This window comes from Melozone crissalis, unplaced genomic scaffold (genome assembly GCF_028551555.1).
Source record: "Melozone crissalis strain CALT ecotype California unplaced genomic scaffold, PUWL_Pcris_2 ptg000005l_1, whole genome shotgun sequence".
Lineage (NCBI taxonomy): Eukaryota > Metazoa > Chordata > Aves > Passeriformes > Passerellidae > Melozone > Melozone crissalis.
The window spans coordinates 25,135,658-25,158,309 of NW_026535783.1; the positions used below are offsets into that span (position 1 = coordinate 25,135,658).

General features: G+C 38.2%; 1 protein-coding gene across 3 annotated transcripts in view; it reads right to left on the minus strand.

Annotated features, from left to right (window-relative positions):
* LINGO2 (leucine rich repeat and Ig domain containing 2) overlaps window positions 1–19,518 on the minus strand; it is a 475,184-nt gene extending 455,666 nt beyond the window's left edge. The window contains exons 1-2 of one of the 3 annotated variants that reach the window (XM_054286363.1): window positions 19,435–19,518; window positions 17,183–17,239 (exon numbers count right to left, since the gene is read on the minus strand). The gene's annotated coding sequence lies outside the window, so the exon portion shown is untranslated. The remainder of the gene's footprint in view (window positions 1–17,182; window positions 17,240–19,434) is intronic. The other 2 variants (XM_054286373.1, XM_054286371.1) reach the window with 2 other exon arrangements.
* Window positions 19,519–22,652: the final 3,134 nt, after the last annotated feature.

A 22,652-nucleotide genomic window follows, 5' to 3' on the forward strand; every position in this document is an offset into this window, starting at 1 on the left:
ATATTGTCCATGGCACTTACTTGAATTTTAGGAAGAAGAAACAGAAAATAGAAAAAAAAAAACCAAACAAACAAAAAAAACCAACCAACCAACCAACCAAAAAAAAAAAAAAACCCAAAAAAACCCCTACAAAACAAACAACAAAGATTTACAAAGAAAAAGCATATAGCTCTAGACACAGAACACTATTAGCAAATATCAGTTCTGAATATAAAGTTGTTGCCCACTGCTTTCAAGGTTCCCAGATCATCTGTCCCTGTTTGGTTGAAGTCAACCCACCTCTGTAATGCGACATGAATCATTTGTACATACAACACTGCTCACACAGACTCATGATCAACAAGACCAAACACTTGGCCTACTTGCAAACAAAATCAATTTAAACAAAAACCTCTTTTTCATTCAGATCAATCCAGCTTGGGTTGATCAGAAAAATATGCCCTGAGGACTATTTACTGGAGAAGTGAATTAGAATATTTACTTTGCACTGGGTCAATTCACTCAAGGCGAATGTGATCTGAGTGCATTTATCTGTTACTTTTAAACTTTCTCTTCTAATTTCTTGCGCTTTGAAAAAACAAAATTATTCAGTTGCTGGAAGTAGCATGGTAGCTCTGAGGAAATGGATGTGTATTACAAAACACTGTATATTTGACAGCTATGTTAAGTCTTTGTGATGTGGGACTGGTACTAAACCTCTAAGAAAAATCCTTTTACAAGATGAGATGTGTAAAAATCTTAGTTTCCTTTCTGGTCTCTGGAATGAGGAATCTTGTTTCTCCCACTACACAATACACAAATGAAGGAACAAGGACAGGAAGGTATGTACCATATGGAGTGACAGGTGAGATATTTCAGGAACCAAAGTCAAACAAAGAAGAGCACTTTAAAAATTTCAATTTCAAAGAAGGAAAATATTTTCAGTCCTTTGGTCAATAAAAGAATAATTACTGGTCAAATATCTCTCTTGGAGGAAATGGCCCCAAGATGCCTCAGATATGGCTTAGATGCCATATTTAGAAAAATTTCTTCACTGAAAGCGAAGAAATTTTTGTAGACCAGGTTGCTCATGGAAGTGGTTGAGTCACCATCCCTGGAGGTATTTAAAGGCAGTGTAGATGGGACACTTAGAGACATTGTTTAGTGAGGGACTTGCCAGTTCTAATGATGAGGAAGGGCTCAATGATCTTAAGGGGTTTTTACCCCAATACTACTTCCCTTCTACAGTGACATGTTGAGGTTACATGCTGTTCATATTTTAAACCTCCAACTCTGAAAAGTCCTGTTATCCACCTCTGATATGACAACGGTATCATTTAGTTTCTTCTTAGTTCATGGAAGCCTTCAAAATATAAACACCTATAAATCAGGTATTTATCTGCCTTCTATACAACTCAGACTCATGATTTGTGACTTAGAAACCTCAGGACTCAAATATTGACTATCTTTGTGACTGCTTCTTAACCTATCCATGTAAAAGCAGCTGGAAACAAGTTGAAACAGTTTATATATAGATTATAGATGATAACAGATTATGTATAAACAGGAGCAAAGAAGGTAACTGTGAGAGAAAGACAGCTGGAAATAAGCTTTCCAACAAGAATAGTGTCCAGGCTATACCATGTGAAAGAAACCCACAGGAATTTACCCTCAAACGTCTATCATTCTGATACAAACCTGTTGGATCTGTCATGCAGAGTAAGAACTTAAGAACAAAATGACCTACACACAAGTGTCATTGTTAATCTTTGATTATCAACTTGAAGAGACTGATTTGTCAGAATATGTCCATGTTTACTGGCTTCTCATAAATTTGACTACCTCCATTATTGATTGCAACAGCACTTATCTGGCAGCCACACCTCTTCCTCAGTAATCTAAGATAACACTATTACTCAGCATTCCTTAAGACATTTGAGTTTTCCACTAGCATCACAGAGATGCTACCTAATGGCAAGGAGGAGATAAAGACTTATCCCTTCACCTGAACGTTATGTTGAAACTGCCTTTTTTATTTTAGATCCTTTGATTTTCAAGAGAAAGTACTGATCAATTCTGGAACCGCCTTGAATGACTTGTGACTAACCCTAACCACCGATAACTTCCATTTGTAAAAATCTTTGAGAAAATTTCTGTTTGTTTCCTGATGGCCTTATTAAAATCTAGTTTAAATGAAACAAATTTAATTTCAAAGTCTCTTTTTGAAAACAAAACACAGTGGTTTTTTTGAATAGTATTCAAGAAAAATGCTGGGGCTGTTTGGATATAAATTCAAAACTATCAGCTGAACTCAACACAATCTGTATTTGGGGCAAAAAACTTATTTTTTCCAAAAAATTTTATTCAAATTGAAGATAAAAGGCAGTGGCACATAATGTGTCGAGGAAATATATTTATACATGATTCTTACATACAGCAAATGAACATTGATCAAATGATCATGATACTGTTAAAGTTTTTCCCTCTTAAGCCAATTTTTTTTTTTACCCCTCATACAAATACCCCTCATACAATCATCATCACTTATGACAAAGTTCTAGACAAAAATAAATCATTTCCTACCAGGAATGTGTAGGTTCCAGCCCTACACCTTTTTTTTTTGTTTGCTTGTTTTGACCTGAAACACATTTTGTTTCCTTGGGCAGAAGTAACATTGGCTCAGTCACTTTCACCAGATGGTATGTTTCTTACTGAATTGAAAACTGCACTGATGAAAGAGTATAATGTTACTGGCATGACAATTTTCAAACCAGTCCCTCTTGTAGGGATCTAGAGAGAGGAAAGACTTATCTTTGAAAATCAGCTTTTTGTGGTTACAAAACTTACAGAACCTCCTGCTCACTAACTCTATAGAAAAATAAAAATATGAGTTAGTTCAAACAGCATATTGGTAAAAAAATGCTGTGAAAAAAAGAGGCTGAGCAGATATACTTTCATTATGATTACTAGTAATAAGAACTGATTTTAAAATTTTATTTGTATTAGCCTTACTTCTAGTATGAATACCTACATTCTGCCTGAAAAAGAAGAGCACTGTTACATGAAAACTTGCCCCAGAAAAGTTTGTAATCATTTGGGTAACATCCAGACAAAACGTTTGGGTAACATCCAGACAAAAAGGAGTATAACAAAGCAAAAAAGCCTGAGGTTTAAATTGAAGCAAAAGACAAAATCAAAAGATCATTAGTGACTTAAGTTCAGAAAAGAGCTAAAAAGCATGTGTAATGCCTTTTTTTAATGGCTGCACACTTTCTTAAGTCAAGTGCTTCATGGCTTTTCCAGTAACAATATGAACAAGCTCTCATGTTGAATCAAAGCAAGAATGCTATTAAAAAATTGAGTAAATCTTGAACTGGTTTACAAGACTGTTTTAATACAATAGTTTGTACCACTTGAATGGCTGTGAAAGTCCAACTGAATTACAGTAGCATAACAAAACAGCCTGTTTAACTGTAGTAAAATAAGAACATAGCAGCATTACTTACAAAGTCCTTTTTAAAACTTTTTGAGCAGAGGGTAGGGGTGGCGAGGCAACAGGAGGAGAGAGAAGGATGGGAAGAGAGGAGAGGAAAGGAAAATTAATTCAACTACCACTTGGAAAGCTCAGTACTACTTAACTTCTATTTACATATTTGTCTACTAATTTAAAATACTGGTCTATCTCCTTCACAGGACTTCCTTCAGCAATCATTAGGCAATAGATATCTTTTTGCTAGGAGTGATTTGTGAAATTCTTATTATTGTGCCTATTTAGAAAACCTGCAAAAATATTTTTCAGTCCAATATATCATTGTAATGCTAATTGTTAAAAGGCAAATAACTAAAAGATAGCCATTGTTATAGCTATTGTTCAATAAAAGTTTTTATTTCCATGTAAGGAATATCCATTTTTCTTTCTTAATGGTAGAAGCTATAAAGAACTTGTTATCACAGCAGTAAAAGTTTATTCATGTTCCTAAAATAAAAAACAAACTTTTCCAAGAAATGTTAAATTTCTTAACAAAAATACAGAATGTTCTCTATGAATATGTATACATGCGCTTGTTAAAAACTCTAAACTTCTGTTGTACCATATTCAAGTAATGCTTAAAGAAGTGACAGATAATTAATGCATAATTAAGATAATGGTGTCTTACTTTAATGTAAAGGAGAAAGAAAATACCACCCTACTTAGTGGCCTCTGTACTTGTTTCCTTGTAACACAACCTGAAAGTGTTGTGTCTACATACCCACTATTCCATAACTGTTTTACTCATATTAATTCAAAGACTCACATATAGATAAACTGGCGGAGTCTGGCTGTTCCCTTGGAAGAATATCCTTTTCCTAAAATATCTATGGAGAGAAGTCCTTGGTTTGATTTTTATCTGGTTTCTTTGAGATCAGCATGTTGGGTCGTGGGAAAGAGCTGTACTGTTACCTCTTAGTGTTTAAAAAATACTCTGACAAAGGAACAAAAGCTAGACATGCACTCTGTAGTATATGCCTTTTCATAAATGGGTACAGAAAATACTCCTCCTCTCAAATTTACTGTCAGCTGATTCTACTGATTTTACTGTCAGAGATCCAGCATTGACAAACTATCTGTACAGATAAATTCACTAAATTATTGCTATGACAAAAAAGCCACCATGTTGTACAATATAAAACCAATGTGTTTATTAAGTACAATTTAGACTACGTGTTTGAGGACAATTCAGTTAAGCCCCTGAGACTTATACAAAACAAAACTTCATTAGATGAATCAACTCGTGATATTTTAAGCAAAAATTAGTAACGTTTGAAATTCTAGATTATTGTGCAATTTACTAAGTACAACCTACTGAAAAGCTTGTCAGATATCTCTAAAACTTCCTCAAGTGCTCTTGTAGTGCACAAAGCTATTTACCACTTCATACAGTTCACCATTAGAAGCATTTATATTCACCATTTATAACAAAGCTTCACTGTTTTCTACAGCTTCTTAATATGTCACATTCTATAAAGCAGTAACTGTCCATGGTAACTTAAATGATTTAATAAGTGCATTTGTTAGGTTATCTAGCTCTATTCACTGTACATAAAAAGCTGCAAATATTTTTGGATTGACTGCAGTCATGAGATGCAGTGTAGCAGAATGCCCAGCCTCAGTAAGGGTTAAAAGCAAAACAGTTCATGCTTTACCCTATTTTACAAAAATTATCCTTGGTGGACAGAGGAAGGAGAGTTGCACTGCTTTTGGTATTGAAGAACACTGAGACCAGACTGACTCTTCAATCTCAAAGCCAAATATTCTGAAGATGGGAAGAACAACATCTTTCTTGAAGGAAACTGGCACCAGTCAATGGCAAAATTTTGGTAAGAGAGCAAACAAGTGATAGCAGTAATGACTTACATAAAGCTTCTGAGCTGACACAGCTGGCCTGAAAGTATGACTGATAGTCAACCACTTTATAGAGGAGAAGCCACATCCCACTTTTTAATGGAAGGGTCTTCTAATATACAGACTCTTTCTGGAGTGTGTGTGGAGGTTTCTTCCTTGAGTTAGACACACCTGAAGGTGTGTGAACAGGACACACCTCAAGGCTGAGTGAAAAATGTTTCCCCATAGTCATTGATATGGGCGAGTAATGACAATCTGTACTTAATTATTTTGCTAGCTTTTATAGAATTGCTTCAATACAGTTTCAAAAATATTTCTCTATAATAGTTATAACTAACTATATTCTGTAGCTAAAAATTCTGAATTCTTTTAGTCTAATCATTAACATGATCATAATTTATTTAATTTTTTTTTTTTATTTTATCCTTATAAATACATCTGAGTTGCCATCCTTAATCATACAAAGTCATTTAAAGGGTCAATCTCACGTAAAGAATAGACCTAAACCATTGAGCAAGTCTTACTAGGATTGGCTCCAAATGCACTTAGACTTCTCTCTGAGAAGGTGTTAAGAAGGGAAAGTGATCCTTTCTGAACCTCAGGATTAAATGACAGGGTCTCTCTGACAAATCTTTTTTGATGCTCCCTTTCTGCTCACAACACTTGTAAAGAAGGTGCTTTTTATATATATATATATATATATATATATATATATATATATATATATATATATATAAGAAGTGAATTAGATCCTTTTTCTTTTTCAGTTTTAAATTCTAATAGCTGTTATAAAACAAAGTAGCCAATTTTCAGTAACTTTGAAACAAAAAATGAAGAAATATCTGAAACTTCCACAGTCTTCTAAGACACAGTAAATAAACCACTATTGAATATTCTCTAAGGATATCTCCTGGATTACTACTTCATCAAAGAACAACCAAGAGGTCATTTCCCAAAGGAAAAAAAAAGTTTTCCATGCTTTTATAGTGGAGGGTTTTTTCCCCCCAACTTTTACTAAAATAGGATCCTTATCAGTAAGTTTTCTACAAGGAAACACAGACAGAAATGCAGCAGCCTCATTCTCCTGCCAGAGTATAAAATGTATGATTGTTTTTTTATAGCTTTAACTGAAAGCAAGGCAGGAAGGGGAGTAGGGGAAGAAGATTTTAGTTTAACTCAAGTCAAGTAAGACAGAACAGCCTTAGGCACAGCAATACTATCCTGTGTTACTAAATTCACTTTCCTAGGTGCATAAGAAAGAGACTAATTTTAAGACATTTCTGTTGTTACAATGCAGTCTATATGATATTTCTTCTATAATTCAGTCATACTTCATCCAGTCTCTTTTAAGATATTCACCAGTTATATACATCTTAAGATATATCACTATCTCTTAAGATATATCACCAATTCAGTGAACTGTACTCTGAAATTAATACAGAATGAAGTTCAGATTCCAAGTGCTGGTGAAAAGTACTCATCAGGACTGCTTACACAGGTCCTGGTGAAGAGATGGTTTCCCCACTGCAACACTGGCAAACTCCACAAATGTCATTCTTTAAAATGATACAGCAAATTTGGAAATCAGATACAAGCATATTGTTATAGAAACCTGCAGGTGATAAAAGCCAGTAAGTATTCTTGTACTGATATGCCTATATAAAACACTTGATTTCAGCATGGAGATATCAACAACAGTCTCATAATCTAGGGCATCTAATTCTTCAGCCAAGATTCTTCCAATTCAAAGGTAGAACCACTACTACATCCTCCTGCATTCTACTTTTATCTAAAAATACTAACCAAAATCATATGTAAACCGACACCCTCTTGAGCAGAGTATTACCATGCCCACACCAAACTCAAGCCCCCAGAATCTTCACATCAGAAATGACGGATTATAAAATAAATGAAATTTTATTGATTTCTTTGGAAATCCTCAGTGAAATTCCAGAATTATTAATTTATAACTTCTGCAAAATTTATTTTCATCTAGCTCTCTCTAAGGCAAATGACCGTCACCAAAGCCAAAAGTACAGATTATTTAAAATTATTTAAAGTTTCACAAGAGTAATCAGATTAGGTAAATGCAAAATGAAATTTACATCTTAATTTTTGGAAGTAATTAAAGAAAAATAATTTAATTTCATTTTTGTTATTAATAAAGGCAATTTTTGAAAAGCAATTAATGCAAGAACTTCAACATTTTCTGTTAAAGTATCTATAGTTTTGTCTTTAAAAAATATTTTCTGAATGTTTCAACCTAATTACTGTTTTCTTTATGTGAATGCATTTTTGAAGGATAGCCACTACATATCAAGCACATAAAATTTCCAAGCTGAAAACAGCCATTCATTTAAAGCCTCACAGTCATTATGTTACACAGTACGAACACATGGGAGTGTAAATTTAATCTTCATCAAAAGCTAGACTAGTAAATCCTGTGTCTGGAAATAAACCCCATAATCACTTGCACAGGTCCAACTACCATCCTAATTCCAAAGGATAGAATTCTTTGCAAATGCCAAGCTCAAAAATTAGTGTCTGACCCTTCAATCATTCAAAATTATACAACAGAGAATGCCTACTAGCTGTCATTAGTGACTGTATTGGCACCTACTCTGAAAGAATCCCACAGTGAGTTTCATATTAAGAGGATCTCAGTCACTTTCTGGTTAAAAAATGCCTTGCAGTTCTTCCAGCCAGAACTAAAAACACTCCTGAGACAGCTTTACTAGAGATCAAAAGAAGTTCCATTTATATGCAGCCATTAGACACATGTACTCTCTTATACTGTTCTTCAAATAATTAAGGAACCACACAGATGTGGAGCCATGGTGTGCCAGAGCGCCCTAATAAAAAAACTAAAAAAATACAGGAGTAAAATATACAAATACATAAGGACTTTTAAGACACTTCCCTCTGCAGCAGTCACACACTTCATATTTAACTTCATTAACAGTCAGTGATGTTACCCTAAACTTTGAAAAGACACCACATACAAACAACAGCTCCTGCTTCTTTTTCTTGACACAGTTCTTTTGCTAATAGTTTTATGTCTGTGAGACCCTTTAATTTTGCAGTTGCTGTCTAGTAACAGTGTTGTTGCAGAGATGATGTCCTAAGTACATTTTTGGCCTGTGAGTAGAGCAGTCCATTCACAGAAGTGTGTTGAATCAATAGCATGAGCCATACAATGTGCTAGCACTCCAGTGACAGAAGGGATTATGTTGTCTTCTACCTTTTTGTTCCTTATGCAGTTGGCTAAAGATTGCATTGACAACTGAGCAATTGAAGCTTAGAAAAGCTAGAATTGCCAGCTAGCAAGTTCAGGATTACACAATCACCTTCCTGCCAAGAAGTAAAAGATAAACTTAACATGCTGATTTACAACTGGCGAAGATATCAACAAACAGAGAAACTGAAGAGCGTTCTCCTTGTGGCTTTTTTTGTGATGCTTCCTATTTTTACTAGTTCTGGAACAGAGATTAGCAAACAGCATGTTTCTCCTCATGTCAAACACTTAACTGAAACATCATGTTCAAGGATTCCTCAAAATATATTTATTCCTCAAATATATATATATATTCAATTTTTTTACAATTTGCCAAAAATCTCAGATAAATAATACCACTAAATCAGTAACAATTCATTATGCCATACAGCAGGGAAGAAAGTTATTATTTTAAGAAAAGGAAAATGTAACATCTTAAAAAGACCATAGAGCAGTGCCATCTAGTGATTGACACTACAAATAAAAAATGTTCGCATTAATATGTGATGCAGAGGGAGTATTCTTGGTTCTTTACTCAGGCAAAACATTTTTGAAACAAGCTGCAGGGGTAATAACAAGTTATATCAGAGGTCATGCACTTACCACTTCAAGAGAGCTCAGCATTTGCATTTCAAAGCAGAAATGCTACTGGTAGCAGATCCAAAGGAAGAAACTACCATCACCGGTCACAATGCACTGTTAAGAAAGGAGTTAATATTTCCAGTGCTCTACAAATAGCACAGAATAAGTATTAGTGAGCAGTAGCTCTGTTGTTCCCTTTGAAGGATGTACTGGTAATTATTAACTGGAATTAAATTGCAGGAGAAAGAGAGAACTACATAGTTCATACACAGGTCTAAATTATTTTCCTGACAGAAGCAGAAAATGCTCCTATTGTACTCTAAGCGAACCCTGACCATAAATATTCTTAAATATTGGATTTCTTGTATAAAAATGTAAGAATCCAAGCATGGAAGATACTGAAAAAAAGCTGAAATATTGGGTTTTTTTCTTTCACTTTGTGGAATATTTCATTATTACCAGTTGCTCTTAAAAAAAAATAGCATGCTTCCTCATAGGGCATCTACTAACTACAAGTCACTGAAATATTATTTTGGAATTCAGATTTCAAATTTGCATCAAAATGTATGCAAAACTATATACTAAACTTTTAAATGGATGTATGTTTTTATTATAAGAGTAGCAGGTCATTTCTGCATGTGTGTACATAGACTGGTAGAGCAGAAGTTTCAAAAGAACCTGAAGTTATGCTGCTTACTGTAAATTTCAGTAAGCTTTTCTAGTGTAAATCCTTCTGGTTAGTTTAAAATGTAATTGCTTTAATTTAGATCAACAGAAAGGACCACATTACTATGTATATATTACAAGATTACTTTCTGCAGTTTTCTGTTTGCTTCATAAATGCTCAACAAACAGTAAATTATAAAGTTTTGTTAGCTGAATAGCCTATATGAAACATAAGGTACTGGTAACTTGTCATAGCCCCAAAGCCATTACCTAATTTCCAGAGTTATTCCCAATTTCAAATCAGAAATATGATCATATTGCCTTCAAATAAATATTACAGCAGAACATGTTCTATTTTGACAGCTGCTGAAGAAAGCATATGTGTTATATAGCCCAAACTGACTTTGCATGTCTGACACCACATTTGAAGAAGTTTCAGGAACTTCTAGCTATGTCGGCTTTCAGTATCTCATTGCTCTCCTTTTTTACTTCTGTGCTGATCCAAGAAGATGTCCAGAGTGAAAGTACTGGAAGACAGCAATAATGATATCTCTTTCAATCAAACGTAGAGAGTTTAAGAATTGCACCAGTTTTCCACATGTCCTCTACCATCCTTGCACAGTGATTTTTTCATATGTCCAGAAAGCATATAAAATACTACTAGTACCAACAAAAGCACCATATGGATGGAATTAAAACAGAAATTTAGGCTCTCAATACATTACAGACACTCTTTTAGTATTCTTCAATTTATCAATAATACTGTGCTAGAATGTGAATAAAATAAAACTTGATTACACGGTGACCTTGATTACATATTTAAATGTAAATTCCAGCAGCCATGGATGTAACATACATTACTCATACAGAACATCTACAATGATGAAGATTGATTCTTCTATAGGAAGCATTTCCTTACTTCCAGTAACTCCATTTTCTAGATAAACAACTGTCTCTAAACTGCAGACCAAGCAATAGCTTCTTTGCTCTATAAAAGGCAGCGGTGAAAAAAAGCCATTATCTTTAGATGCACCAAATATTCAGTACTGTTACCGTAATTGAATGAGAAGTTAGCTGTTTGAACCTCCTAGCTGTTAAATCTAACCATAATTTCTTCTCTGCAACTCTCACCTGATGTATATTCAAATTAAAGAGAAAACAAAAAAAAAAAAAAAAAACAAACAAAAAAACAAACACTTATAAAAGGATTTTAAGTAAGATCAAGAAATATTAAACAGAAGTAAAAACTCAGATTTGGTTGTTGTACAATCTAATATCAAGATGGTGTATTGCTATAACACACTGCATGATTATACCAAGGTGTTGGTGTATTTGAAGGCTACTGTCTACCCACACAGCAAAGTGAGCTGTTTTTAAGCAAGGCTATGAAGAGTAGCGTGTACTGGTCAAACAGCCATGTAAATCAGGTTGGTTAGTGGTGCAGTAACCAATGGTGCAACAATTAAATTGATGGTTCCTACTCTCTGGTACCCCTCCTTCTGAGCAATGTAAATAGCTTCAGCCAACAGCTAAAGCCCCACAGGAAAAGATAAATCTCCCAAATCTGGAGAAGCACTTGAGCAACATGGCATAGTGCAAAAGATTTTTTTATGACATTCAGAGCACTCTTATTATTTTTTTTTACTTGTGCTTTGTTCTTCTAGTGCTGTTTAAAAGATTTTGCCTGGCTATAATACCTTTATGGTTTTAGGAAAAAAATCCTGATATTCTTACTTCAATACTGTCTGGTTAATGGACTATTAATTTTTAAATAGACAGTAATTCAAATTTCTTTACTCATCACATGATTTTTTGTTTGTCTAATGGGGAAAAAATCATAGAAACTAGAATATTTATTATCATATAACTTTATCATATCTCTACTTTTTCCATTTCGAAGCTTTAGCATGTTAATATTTAAGTACATGCAGGGTTTTAATTTCTTATACATCACAGTGATTTTTTTTTTCTTTTTTTTACCTTTGGCTGTTTTCAAAACTGCAAAAACTGTTCACAAAAGAAAAGTACAAAATAATTACTGAATAAATCTTAGCAAGATTTTTGTAGAGTTCTTAATTTTTTTTTTTTTTAATGTGTAAGACTTTTTAACTTGTCTTTCCCCAGTAATTGTTTGACAGGAGTAATTTGATGACTTATTTTGCAGTCCCCAATGCATAACACTGCCCACTAGTTAATTACGTCTGTGTCACAGTAGAAATTATATCTGTTTCTTACAAGAACTAGTTTTTTTCAAAGCCCCAAATGACTCCTATTCTGGAAACTCTATCCCTAAAAGAATAGGAGAGACCTAATGGCTCAACACAACTTCCATTTTCAGAATACAGTCTGAGAAAAACAGAGAAGCATTGGTTGCAAAGAATAAAAAAAACTAAATTATTTACAATCTCCTTCTTTTCTTAAGAACACCCATGCAACTTTGTTCCCTTAATCAAGCTTTTTAAAACAGTATATGAACAGTTTGAAGAAATGTTATCAGCAAGAAAAGTACTTTATAATAAGAATGCAACTGTACATTCACTTTAAGCCATGCTGGCAGTAGGAATGAAGCTGGACAAGACTGTTATTACAGCGTATTTGTATATTTGTCCCCTTAAAGTGGGCAGCAATCATATCCTCCTGATATGTTCATCCAGATATTTTGAGATGTTGACTTCATCTATTTTTCTGAATTATTTCCTCGGGGTTTGACTACTATTCATAAATTCCTGACAAAATTTTTCTTCCTAATAAGTGGCTATCCTCCAGATCAGACATAGCATTTAAAAATAAATTATAGATTCAGAAGTCACTCAGGCCCTCAGCTATGCATTTCCTTTAGAAATGTAAGAAGCAAGCTATTGCAAGCTTATTATTTACTGCAGTTTAATTTCTACAATTGTTCCACTGCCTTTTACCTTGATACATCTTTACACTACCTTTGCATTAACTCTAAGATAATTACTTCCTCCTCATTGTCTATGGAGACAACAGAAACAAGAATTTCTTGGGGTTTAAGCTTATGTGAATCTACTTATCTACTTTATAACCTATTCTAGCAAACTGAATCCATTCCCAATTGGAATGAATTCTTGTTTGCACTAGGGTCTGTTTATGTTGTGAGCACAGAGGAATTTTATCTCAAATTTAACTGGTCCTCTTGCTCTTTGAAGGCTTTCACTACAGTAAATGAATATATCTGCTTCCACATGTTGCCTATAGCCCAAAGTGCTTCTTTTTCATTGCAATGTGCTCCAGTTTACACTGGGAATAGAACAGTGAAAAGCTGGCATGAGACAGCTATTTTCTCAATAGATTTGGTTACTCCCACTCCGTAGTTCAAAAAAGAAACAAAACAAAAAAAAATAATTCAAAAGTATACTATAAAGCCTATAGAGCCATTGGCTAATGTAGAATTCTGCATATTCTTCCAGACTACCTCCTCATGTACTGCCACAAATACAACCCACTTCCACAATGGTTCTTCCCCACATACATTATTGCCATTACATTTTTCCTGACTTTCAAATCAAAAATCTATTCCGGATACTAATGGTCAAAGTAATACTTCCTATTTAATAGAATGGTAAGTCTCATCTTTTCTTCTTTATAATTGTTCTGGTTTTCATAGTTACATACAGCACTGGAGGCATTCAGAGGGATATCTAAAGCAAGTCTTGTACTCACACAGGGCCACTGAAGATGAGTGGCTTTCTGAATCTCAACACTTTCTAACACCTATGAAAGGAATAGCAACACAGTCTCCTCTTTCAGGACAATTACTGCTATGCCTGGAAAATTGAACCACAGTGTTCAAGCATAAGTGTAATTGGTTACTTCTGAGAACATCAAGGCAAATTGATGCTGAGAGGCCACGGGCTTGTCTGGCTCTCTCTTTCCCAGTCACACTCCACTGTTCCAGCTTCAGTCTTTCCTAGTCCTTTCCACTTCAGAAACATGAGATTTTGTCACAAACAGCCACAAACTGTATCTCCTCTTTAATATGTCTGACAGGTGTTAACTAGACCAACTATGGGTCTGCAGAGTTGTAAAATCTCACAATCTTGAAATCTCTCCCTCCTTTTTATTCTCCAGGGCCTAAAGGGAAGCATAATTTCTTCTTCCCAAGGAGTTTGTTTCTGTTTTTTGTCTCTCTTGAGGTTATCTCAGTCTCTATAAACACGATAAAACACAGTTGAGTCTTTGTCTGTGTCCTTCCCACATGCATTACCTGCCTGCAGAACTCATGCATTCCAGATGTGGTGGAGTTTTGATGATTTTAACTGACTTTGGTACATGCTGGCCTGCAAAAGGTGTAGGGCAAACATGGGACAATATCATTGCTGAGGCTCATGTGCGCTGTGAATAGGAATCTGCTTGATGACTGGTCACAGAAGAACACAAACCTTTCTACGTTAAAGGAAACAGAACTCTGAAGATGCCAAAGTGAGCTTTTCCTCAAGAAATTCTCTCATGAAACTCTTCACAACCAGCATCTACCACTATTTCATAAACACTTCACCAAAACATGAGTTGAAATGCATTTAATGAATTGCAGCAATTGAGAAATAAATACCATTTCAAGAAAACTTTTTGTTTTCTCAGAAACAAGATAAAGTGAAGGAAATAATAGGATGAAATTTCTTCAGGTTGGAAAGTGAACAGAGGATGACAATCTAAGTAGCTGTCCTGTTCTAAGACCAGACTATTTGGTTTCTCTAGTGACATGATTCCCCATATTAAATTCAGTTACAGGAAAAACACCAGACTCCAGTGAAATCCCACTCTTCCCTTAGAGATGGAGATCTTCATTTGTACAGCTCAAAGATGGTCTTTGGCCTGCCTCAGTAAATGCCACCCCATGGCCCTTACAAATATTCAACACTGAAGACAGGTCAGCTTAAAGGGAGCTGAGGGACAGGGAGAAGTGAGGGGTATGGAGTGCTATTTAATTCCTACAAACTTAACTAGTGACCACTGGTTGCTCCTAGGCGTTAAACATTCATATCAGAACAAAAGCAGTTTTCTAAATTATAACTTCTAATATTAAAAAAGTAAGGGTTAATTTTTCTTACCAATAGTTTTTCAGGACATATTTGGGGTTTTCTACCATTTAAAAGAATCTGTGTCCACCTGAAGAATAATGGCTTTAAGAAGCCATGCAAATTTTATTAAAAAAAAGTAGAAATAAAACATGTTTATTAAAAATTATAAAATATTAATCATAGTACTGTTGTATAAATACTAGCTAAACAAAAAGAAATAGGACTTTAGAATAATTATTTTTCCTCAATCTGACCAAAGGACAGGCATTTTGCAGTTAATCAAACAAAGCCCACAATAAAGAAATATTTTTATAGAAACAAATATTTCTGCTGAAGATGATTCTCTTTACTCCATTGAAATACATTATAGTTTTACTTCCAATGATGACAAAAGTTGAAAAATACTCAATTCCTTTTTCTTTCATTGCAACTTTAGTTTTGAGATTGACAGCTAATAAATTATGTCACTTTATTTGCCCAACTAAAACCCAATTTTCTCAGTTTTCTTTATTTTTAGGAAATGTAATAGGACCATCAGATGAAAACCAAGATATCCATTTCCTTCAGAAACATTTATTCTTCTGAATTTTTTTTAAAGAATCACCTACTTTGACTATGCCATTTAAAATACACCAACTCAGGTAGAATTTTGGCATTTACTTGCAACACTTGCCTACTATGAAGGGAATGAGAAAACTATTAGCAGAAGTGCAAATCAATAATAAGAAGCAGTTTAAAATATTTCTATAAAATATTTTATAGAATTTTCTTAAAATTTTCTTCTTTTCTTCTTTCTATAAAATATTAATTGCAATGCACCCTTATTCCTATTTGCATGTAATTAGGAATAGTTCTGAAAGATGGGTTGAATGGTCCACTAATTCCACCACGCAGAAGAGGTGTTCACTAAATATCCATACTGACCTAATAGGACTTTTACAACAATAATCAATCTGAAAACATTAACAGTATATCAATATAGAACAAGATTGCCTACAGTCTGCTGATACAAGTATCTACTTCCAGTTTCAAAAGCAATAAGAGATAAGGCAATAAGAGATCTAGAACATTAATCAAATAGCAGCTCTGATCAGTATGTTTATAAATAATCTCATGAACTACTGCTTCATAGAATCGTTTCTGATAGAAAAAAAAAAAATCACAAGATTTGCATTTTAACAACAGAAAATGGGCCACCAAAATGTCATTATACAACACAGATGACAGTTTATCTTCCTTCCTCCACAGATTTTCATCATTAAGAAATGAAATTGTCCCCCAGGAATCAAAAGGTTTATAATATGGGAAGCAGCTCAAATATGAATTCTACTCAGCATATCTCACAGGAATAATATTGATACCTCAGCACAGAAAACATTGATTGGTATATTGCATATCTTGAAGACCAGAGTCTATATATTTCAAATATTTCAATCCCATACTTTACAGAATCATCTCATCTATTTTAATGTTTTTCTAAGTAACAGAAAGGCCACACTCTCCAGAAAAGAAGAAAAGTCTTGATTTTATGCTTTCAAATTAGGTGGAAAAAATGAGTATCTGGCTAAAACCACATGAGATTAAAACATTTTGGAAAATCAACAGTTAAAGTAGTCACTGTACTAATTAGAAATGAGCAATAATTTAAAAAGATTCATAATTAGACACACCTTAGCCAAATCAGCCTTATGACAGAGGCATGTCAATCATTGACTACTTAGAAATATAATTTTCTTAAATTTCCTTAATAGCTGTACAAAAAATGAAGAGAAAGCACAGAGAATTAGAATGCACTCAGCATAATGTGTCATAGTACTAGTAGCCAAATAAGCTCCTTTGCAATAGGAGAATGCAGCAATATACATACCTAATATCATATAGATTTACTAAAACTGATCGTTTGTCCATCATCTGGATTTTTAATTACCAGAAACAGCTATAAAGAAATCCAGCTTCTCACAAAGGACAAGCCAATAAACCAACAGACAGCTATATACAGAGCCTTTAGAACTCCTTAATCCTTTTGCCCCCACTTTATTCACTAGGGTTTAGACAGCCAAAAGGTATACAAACAAAAAACCAAAACCTCTAAAAACAAGTAAGAGTCATATCAGCATGACTTAGAAAAATCACCACAGGAATCCTCCTAGAATCCTTATCGATACCCTCCCTCTCCAATAACCACACCCACTCTGTGTTTATGTTATTTGAATGGCCTTAACACAAGATATGAAAAAGGCACTAACATAGACTTACATTGTTAAACTCGGCACAGGGCCACTGATATTCCAATCTTCAGACCTCCTTAACTGTCTGTGTTGGAGAAAAACGATACGGCTTCAGAACTACAAAGGGCAAGTTACTTTGGTCTTTTTTCTTAACTGCAGGATACCCAAATCCTGGTATTAGTTCACAGTAGCGCGCCAACAGAGTATTAATCACAGTAGTTGCGGACAGCTCCTTAAGCTAACAAGCTTCTCTAATACTTTGTATTTTTTCACCTCTTGCTGCTACTACGCAGGGTAACATTTTCTCCTAGAGCCCTTTCACAGAATGTCTGGATTCTAGAACAGTAACAAAAGATCTGATACCTGTTATAGTACCAAACCACGCTGTTTCTATGTAGCTGATCACACCTTGTGTTGTTCAATCTATGTAGGTGTTATTCATACTCTCCGAAGAGGGAATTCAGAGCAGTAAAAGCAGTTTTCAGGGATATTCTGTTTACTTAAAATGAATAGTATCACTGTTCTGATTCACATATATTAGCTACTGTCAAAAACACTCCTTTTCAAGAAAAATAAGGAGGTGGTACAGTAGCTGAGGAGTCAATCATTTTAACTGCTGATCTGAAGAAAAAATCCCAAATCCCAAATCCCATTTTGGCTGGGATATTTACATGTGTATATATATATATATAGTAGGAGTAGGATCATATTGATATTAGCACACTCTTCTGTGTGGCACATTATACAGTAAGGTAGAACACATAGCAGCTCCGACTCTACAATGAAACACTTCCTGGAAAGGGTGTAGCCTCTGATGGAACTACTGGTGCCTTGATTGCATACAGAAGGAACAGAGACCATCTCTTTTAATTTTAGGCTTTTCACTGGAAGGTAGCAGCTCAGGAAAGCGTATCCTTTTATTCTACCTCCTAGCGCTTTTTTTTTTTTTTTTTCCTTGTGGAGGCAGCTGTTGTGGTTCTGAATGGTAAGTTAAATGCTAGATCGTTATTTTAGGGCATATACATTGGTTTGAGGTAAAATCTTACACATACTTTACATTGTAGATCTGTTGATTCCAGATGTGTCACTATAAAAAGTGGGGTAAGGCTTCAGAAAATTTGTGTTCATGGCTTTACAGGTTATGGCTTACCTCCATGAACACTATGCAAACTAATTTTCACTTCCATTCCCTAGTGCTGTAGTTTTGACTGAAATAAAGACTGCATGGCTCATTTTCATGACAAAGGCACAGAAAAGCTGTGTGCTTCTTTCTGCCCCCATCACCACCACCCAGCACTTGGCAAGCAATGCAAGTTCAGATCTGATTTATTTTTTAAGTGTTCTGTGCTCAGACGTTTTGCTTTTTATGTGAGAGATTTGTTGTTTGTTTTTTTTTTAATGAGAAAATCTTTTGAAATAACAGTATTTTAAAACAGCAGCATGTAATAAAAACACACTGCAGTTCTTTGCTTGGCAAGGAAAGCTAGATGGGAAAATGCTTAAGAACATTCAAAGCACTGGTGTTTACTCCAGCAACTATAGAACAGGACTTGCAAAATATTATATTTTAGACTCAAGAGACTAGACAATGATGAATCAGTGGATGATTTTCTTGCCGTTGTTTTTCTTCCAGGTATGTTCAGAAGCACCTGCATGTACTTCGAGCAGCTCCCTAAAAGGGGGGGCTATTCTGGATTTGCTGTGCAGAAGGTAAAACAGTGCCTTCACCGTGCAGCAGCACCATCACCCCCCTAGACCCACTTTACTGATGCACGTACTCCAGCGAGCACATCCACCACAGCAGCGGACACAGGTGTAGAAGCATCTCTTCACTGGTGACAAAGGACTATTGTGTTTGTGTCACGTCTCTCGGAGCCCCCGGAGAACTCCTGCTCCCATTGCACTGTTCCCCGCCCGGCGGAGAAAGCTCTTCCCCAGGGAAGGTGTGATGCTGGGCACGGCGTCCCGCCCCCCCAACCCGCCACTGGGGCAGCCCGACACCCCCCTTCACCACGGCGGGCAGCGCCGACCGCCGCTGGTCCAAGAGCCCTCGGGGGCCCGGGGACGAGGCGGCCGGGGCGGGCGGCGGTGGAGAGCTCTGCTGCACCGCGTCCCGCCGACTCTCGCCGCCGCAGCCCCCGCATCGGGAGGCGCAGACCCCCGCGACGCGAGGATCCTCTTCGCTTCCAGAGGCCCCTCCGCGAAACTTATTCTGCCCTCACGGGCGGACTCCCGGCGGCCGCTACCCCCGACGGCACCGGGGGGGTTCCCGTCGCTTACCTGGCGGCTGCCGGGGCGCTCCCTCACGGCGAGCGGCAGTGGGGCGCGCCGCAGACGAGGCTGCCTCTGCCGCCACCTTCACAGCCCCCTCCCGAGGTGAGCGATGCGCGGGGTGGCGGCGGGGAGCGGACGGGGAGCCGTGACATTTAACCGGGGTGCTCTCCTCCCTGGCGGGCTGGGCGGACGATCACCGCCCTCGTCTCCACGGGCAGGGTGAGGCGCAGGACGAAGCCCAGTCCATTCCCGGAGACCCAGACGCAGCGCGCTGCCCGAGCCGCCGGCGGCTCCACTCCTCTCCTGTCCTCTCCTCCCGCTTGGCAATCGCCGCTGCGACTTCCCTGCAGCGGGGGACGAGAGACGCAGCAGCCGCAGCAGGCAGCGGGGGAGAGGGCTGGGCTGGCCACCTGCCCCTCGGCGGGGCCAGGCGCCAGGGGGACAGTAGCGGGGCGCAGTGGCGAACGGGCGAGGCGCCGGCGGCAGAGCGGGGAGGCAGCGCCAGCTCGAGGTGAGGGCGGGCGGGCGGTGGGGAGGGGAGGAGGGGGCGCGTCTCTGTCAGAGGCGGAGCGGCTCCTTCCGCGCGGCGGCTCACACGCCGGCGAGTCCCGCCGAGGCAGCGGCGGCACCTCGGGGAGGCAGAGCGGTTCGCGGAGTGGCGAGCGACCGAGCCACCCCTATGCCGGTGACTGCTGGGCCGCGGAGAGGCGCCCCCGGCCGCGGGCAGCCGGTCGCCGGCCTTTATTAACCCTCCCCGCCGTGAGGAGGGAGCGTGTGCGGCGCCCCCACAGCCCCGCAAGAAGCGGTGCCCCCGCCTCCCCGACGCGGGCGGCGGCGCGGTTGATCCCCCATCTTCCACCCTTGCTCCCTCCCCGCCGTGTTCCGGGGAGAGCGGGGCGGCTCCGCGGCGCGGAGGTCGGGGCAACCCCGGCTCGGCGGGGTGCCGCGGTTCGGGAGATGTGCCTCCCCCGGGAGCGGAGGGGGCGGGGGTCGCGGAGGAGGGAAGTCCCGCGCGGCTGGGCGGCCATTTCAGGGGCGGCGCGGTGAGGGGGCACGAGTTTGCGGCCGGCGGGACCCCGCGGCTCGCACCGGGACCGTCCCGATGCACGCCCGACGGCGCCGCTCGGGGCCGCTCCGGGCACGCTTCGGAAGAGGCGGCGGGAGACAGGAGGGCACTGTGCGGAGGGCGAGGGGGCCTCAGGGAGGCCCCGCAGGCGAGGGCTGCCGGGGCTCTGGCGGCGGGCACGGGCTCGACAGGACGGGGGTGCAGCTGCGGAGCGATGATCGTCGCCGTCGGCCTTGTGTTCTGAAGGCGGCCGCGTCCGAGGCTTCCCCGGGACCGTACTGCGGAGAGGACGCTGGCCGCGTCGGTGGTGTGAGGGCGTCTCCAGCCTCTTCGTCGCTTGCTTGGCTTGCGTTTGCTGATGGAAGAGCTGTTGCTGGCCCCGTTCCTCCCTGCACTTGCGAAGTTAGTGCTGCGTGGGGTTTGGAGCTCCGTACCTCACTCTGCGTTCTTTGTACTCTTTGAAATAGTCGGATTTAACACATTTTTTAATGGCGGACACGGAGTGTCAGGTTTACATTGAGCAATTCAGGAGCAGCAATGAGCAGCAATACGAGGTCCCTAACATGATTCTAAGATGATCTGTTGGGGTTTTGGGGTTTTTTTTGTTTTTTTGGGGTTTTTTTTTGTTTGTTTTTTTTTTTTGTTGTTGTTGTTTTGTGGGTTTTTTTTGGAGTTTTTGTTTGTTTGGTTGGTTTTTTTTGGGTTTTTTTGTTGTTTTTTTTTTTTACTGGCAGCAAGTCCTATCCCTGTCATATCCCTGTCTGTAGAAAGCTTCTGGAGGCTGCAATCGTCAGAAACCTGCATATTATAAAACGGATGAAAACTTGATGTAGTTGAGGAATTTTACTTACCTGTAGGAGCAGTGACATGAAAGTTTCAAAGAATCAAATAGTAACTGTGAGTTGTACAACATTTTGCATTCTCCCTTCATTTTCATAACCGTATGAGTGTGTGTACATACACAGTTTGCACAGATTTTTGCTAACATAAGAGGGTGTGAGGTAAATGTAAACATACATAACCCATATGGTGGAAGACACAGAATAAAGGAAACTTACACAAGTGAAATATAGCATTTATTCTTTTACCACCAGTGTCCAAGGTTAAGTGTTTGGGCTTTTTGTTTGGTTTTTTTTTCAAGCAGTATCCCCAAGCAGAAGCCCTGGTAGTTAGCCATACTTCACAGATAAGAAAAATGTTGTCTTTACAGCAGAAGCTTTTCCATTTAGCTTCTTTAGTCAGCTTTAGGGTTAATTTCTTACCAAGTGTTTAGGGTTAAAGTCTTACAAAGACTTTCTGTTTCCTCTTGGCCCCTTCTGTGTCATAAGCCACCCAAATAGGGAGATGAGCCAAAGGCCAGCTAGTTACCTGTCCAACATCTGATCATGCTATAATACGTATAATGCACTCATCAGTAAAATGCAGTACTATTAATCCAGAATCATGCTAAACATCCACACAGGAGAACTTTGGTTTATACTATATTACAGGGAGAAACAATAAGAAGGAATGATCCATAATGAAATGATTGAGAGTTCCTGCAAGGTTGGGAGAACACAGTAAAATGATACCTGGTTTTATTTTTCATAAAATAAACAGCCTGTTATCTGGATTCAAAAGCAATTAAGTGACTGACATCTTTGAATTAACCCATTTTTATAAAGCACTGACAACATATTGCAATGTTCCTTGAACTGGTCTCAAATTGAGTACCCAAATATGTTATTTAGTACTGAGTCCCAGCTGTTGCACAGTAGTTGCAACACATTTCTATGATTTCTGTGGAGTGCTAGTAGCACAATTATTTCTGAGGAAATTGCACTAATACCCCATAGAAATTTTATATTGCATATAGATGTTTTTAAAATTTGCCAGTTCAGTGTAATTGTTCTGAAGGTGTATAGATAGCAAGATAAAGTAGTTCATCTACTCTAAGTGTATTGTCAACAATAAATTAGTCTCTTCTGAATACTGCCACCTTTAGGGTGTTACTCTAAGTGGAAGATGAAGCAGGATAACTGTGCATAAAGACTGAATTACTACAAACTAAAAATAGGAACAGGAAAATGCTCAGGTTATCACTGGGGCCCGTGGAGTTTCTCTTGAAGAAAGGAGATGCTACAGGTGAGATCTGGAAAAAATTGAAGACTGAAACTTA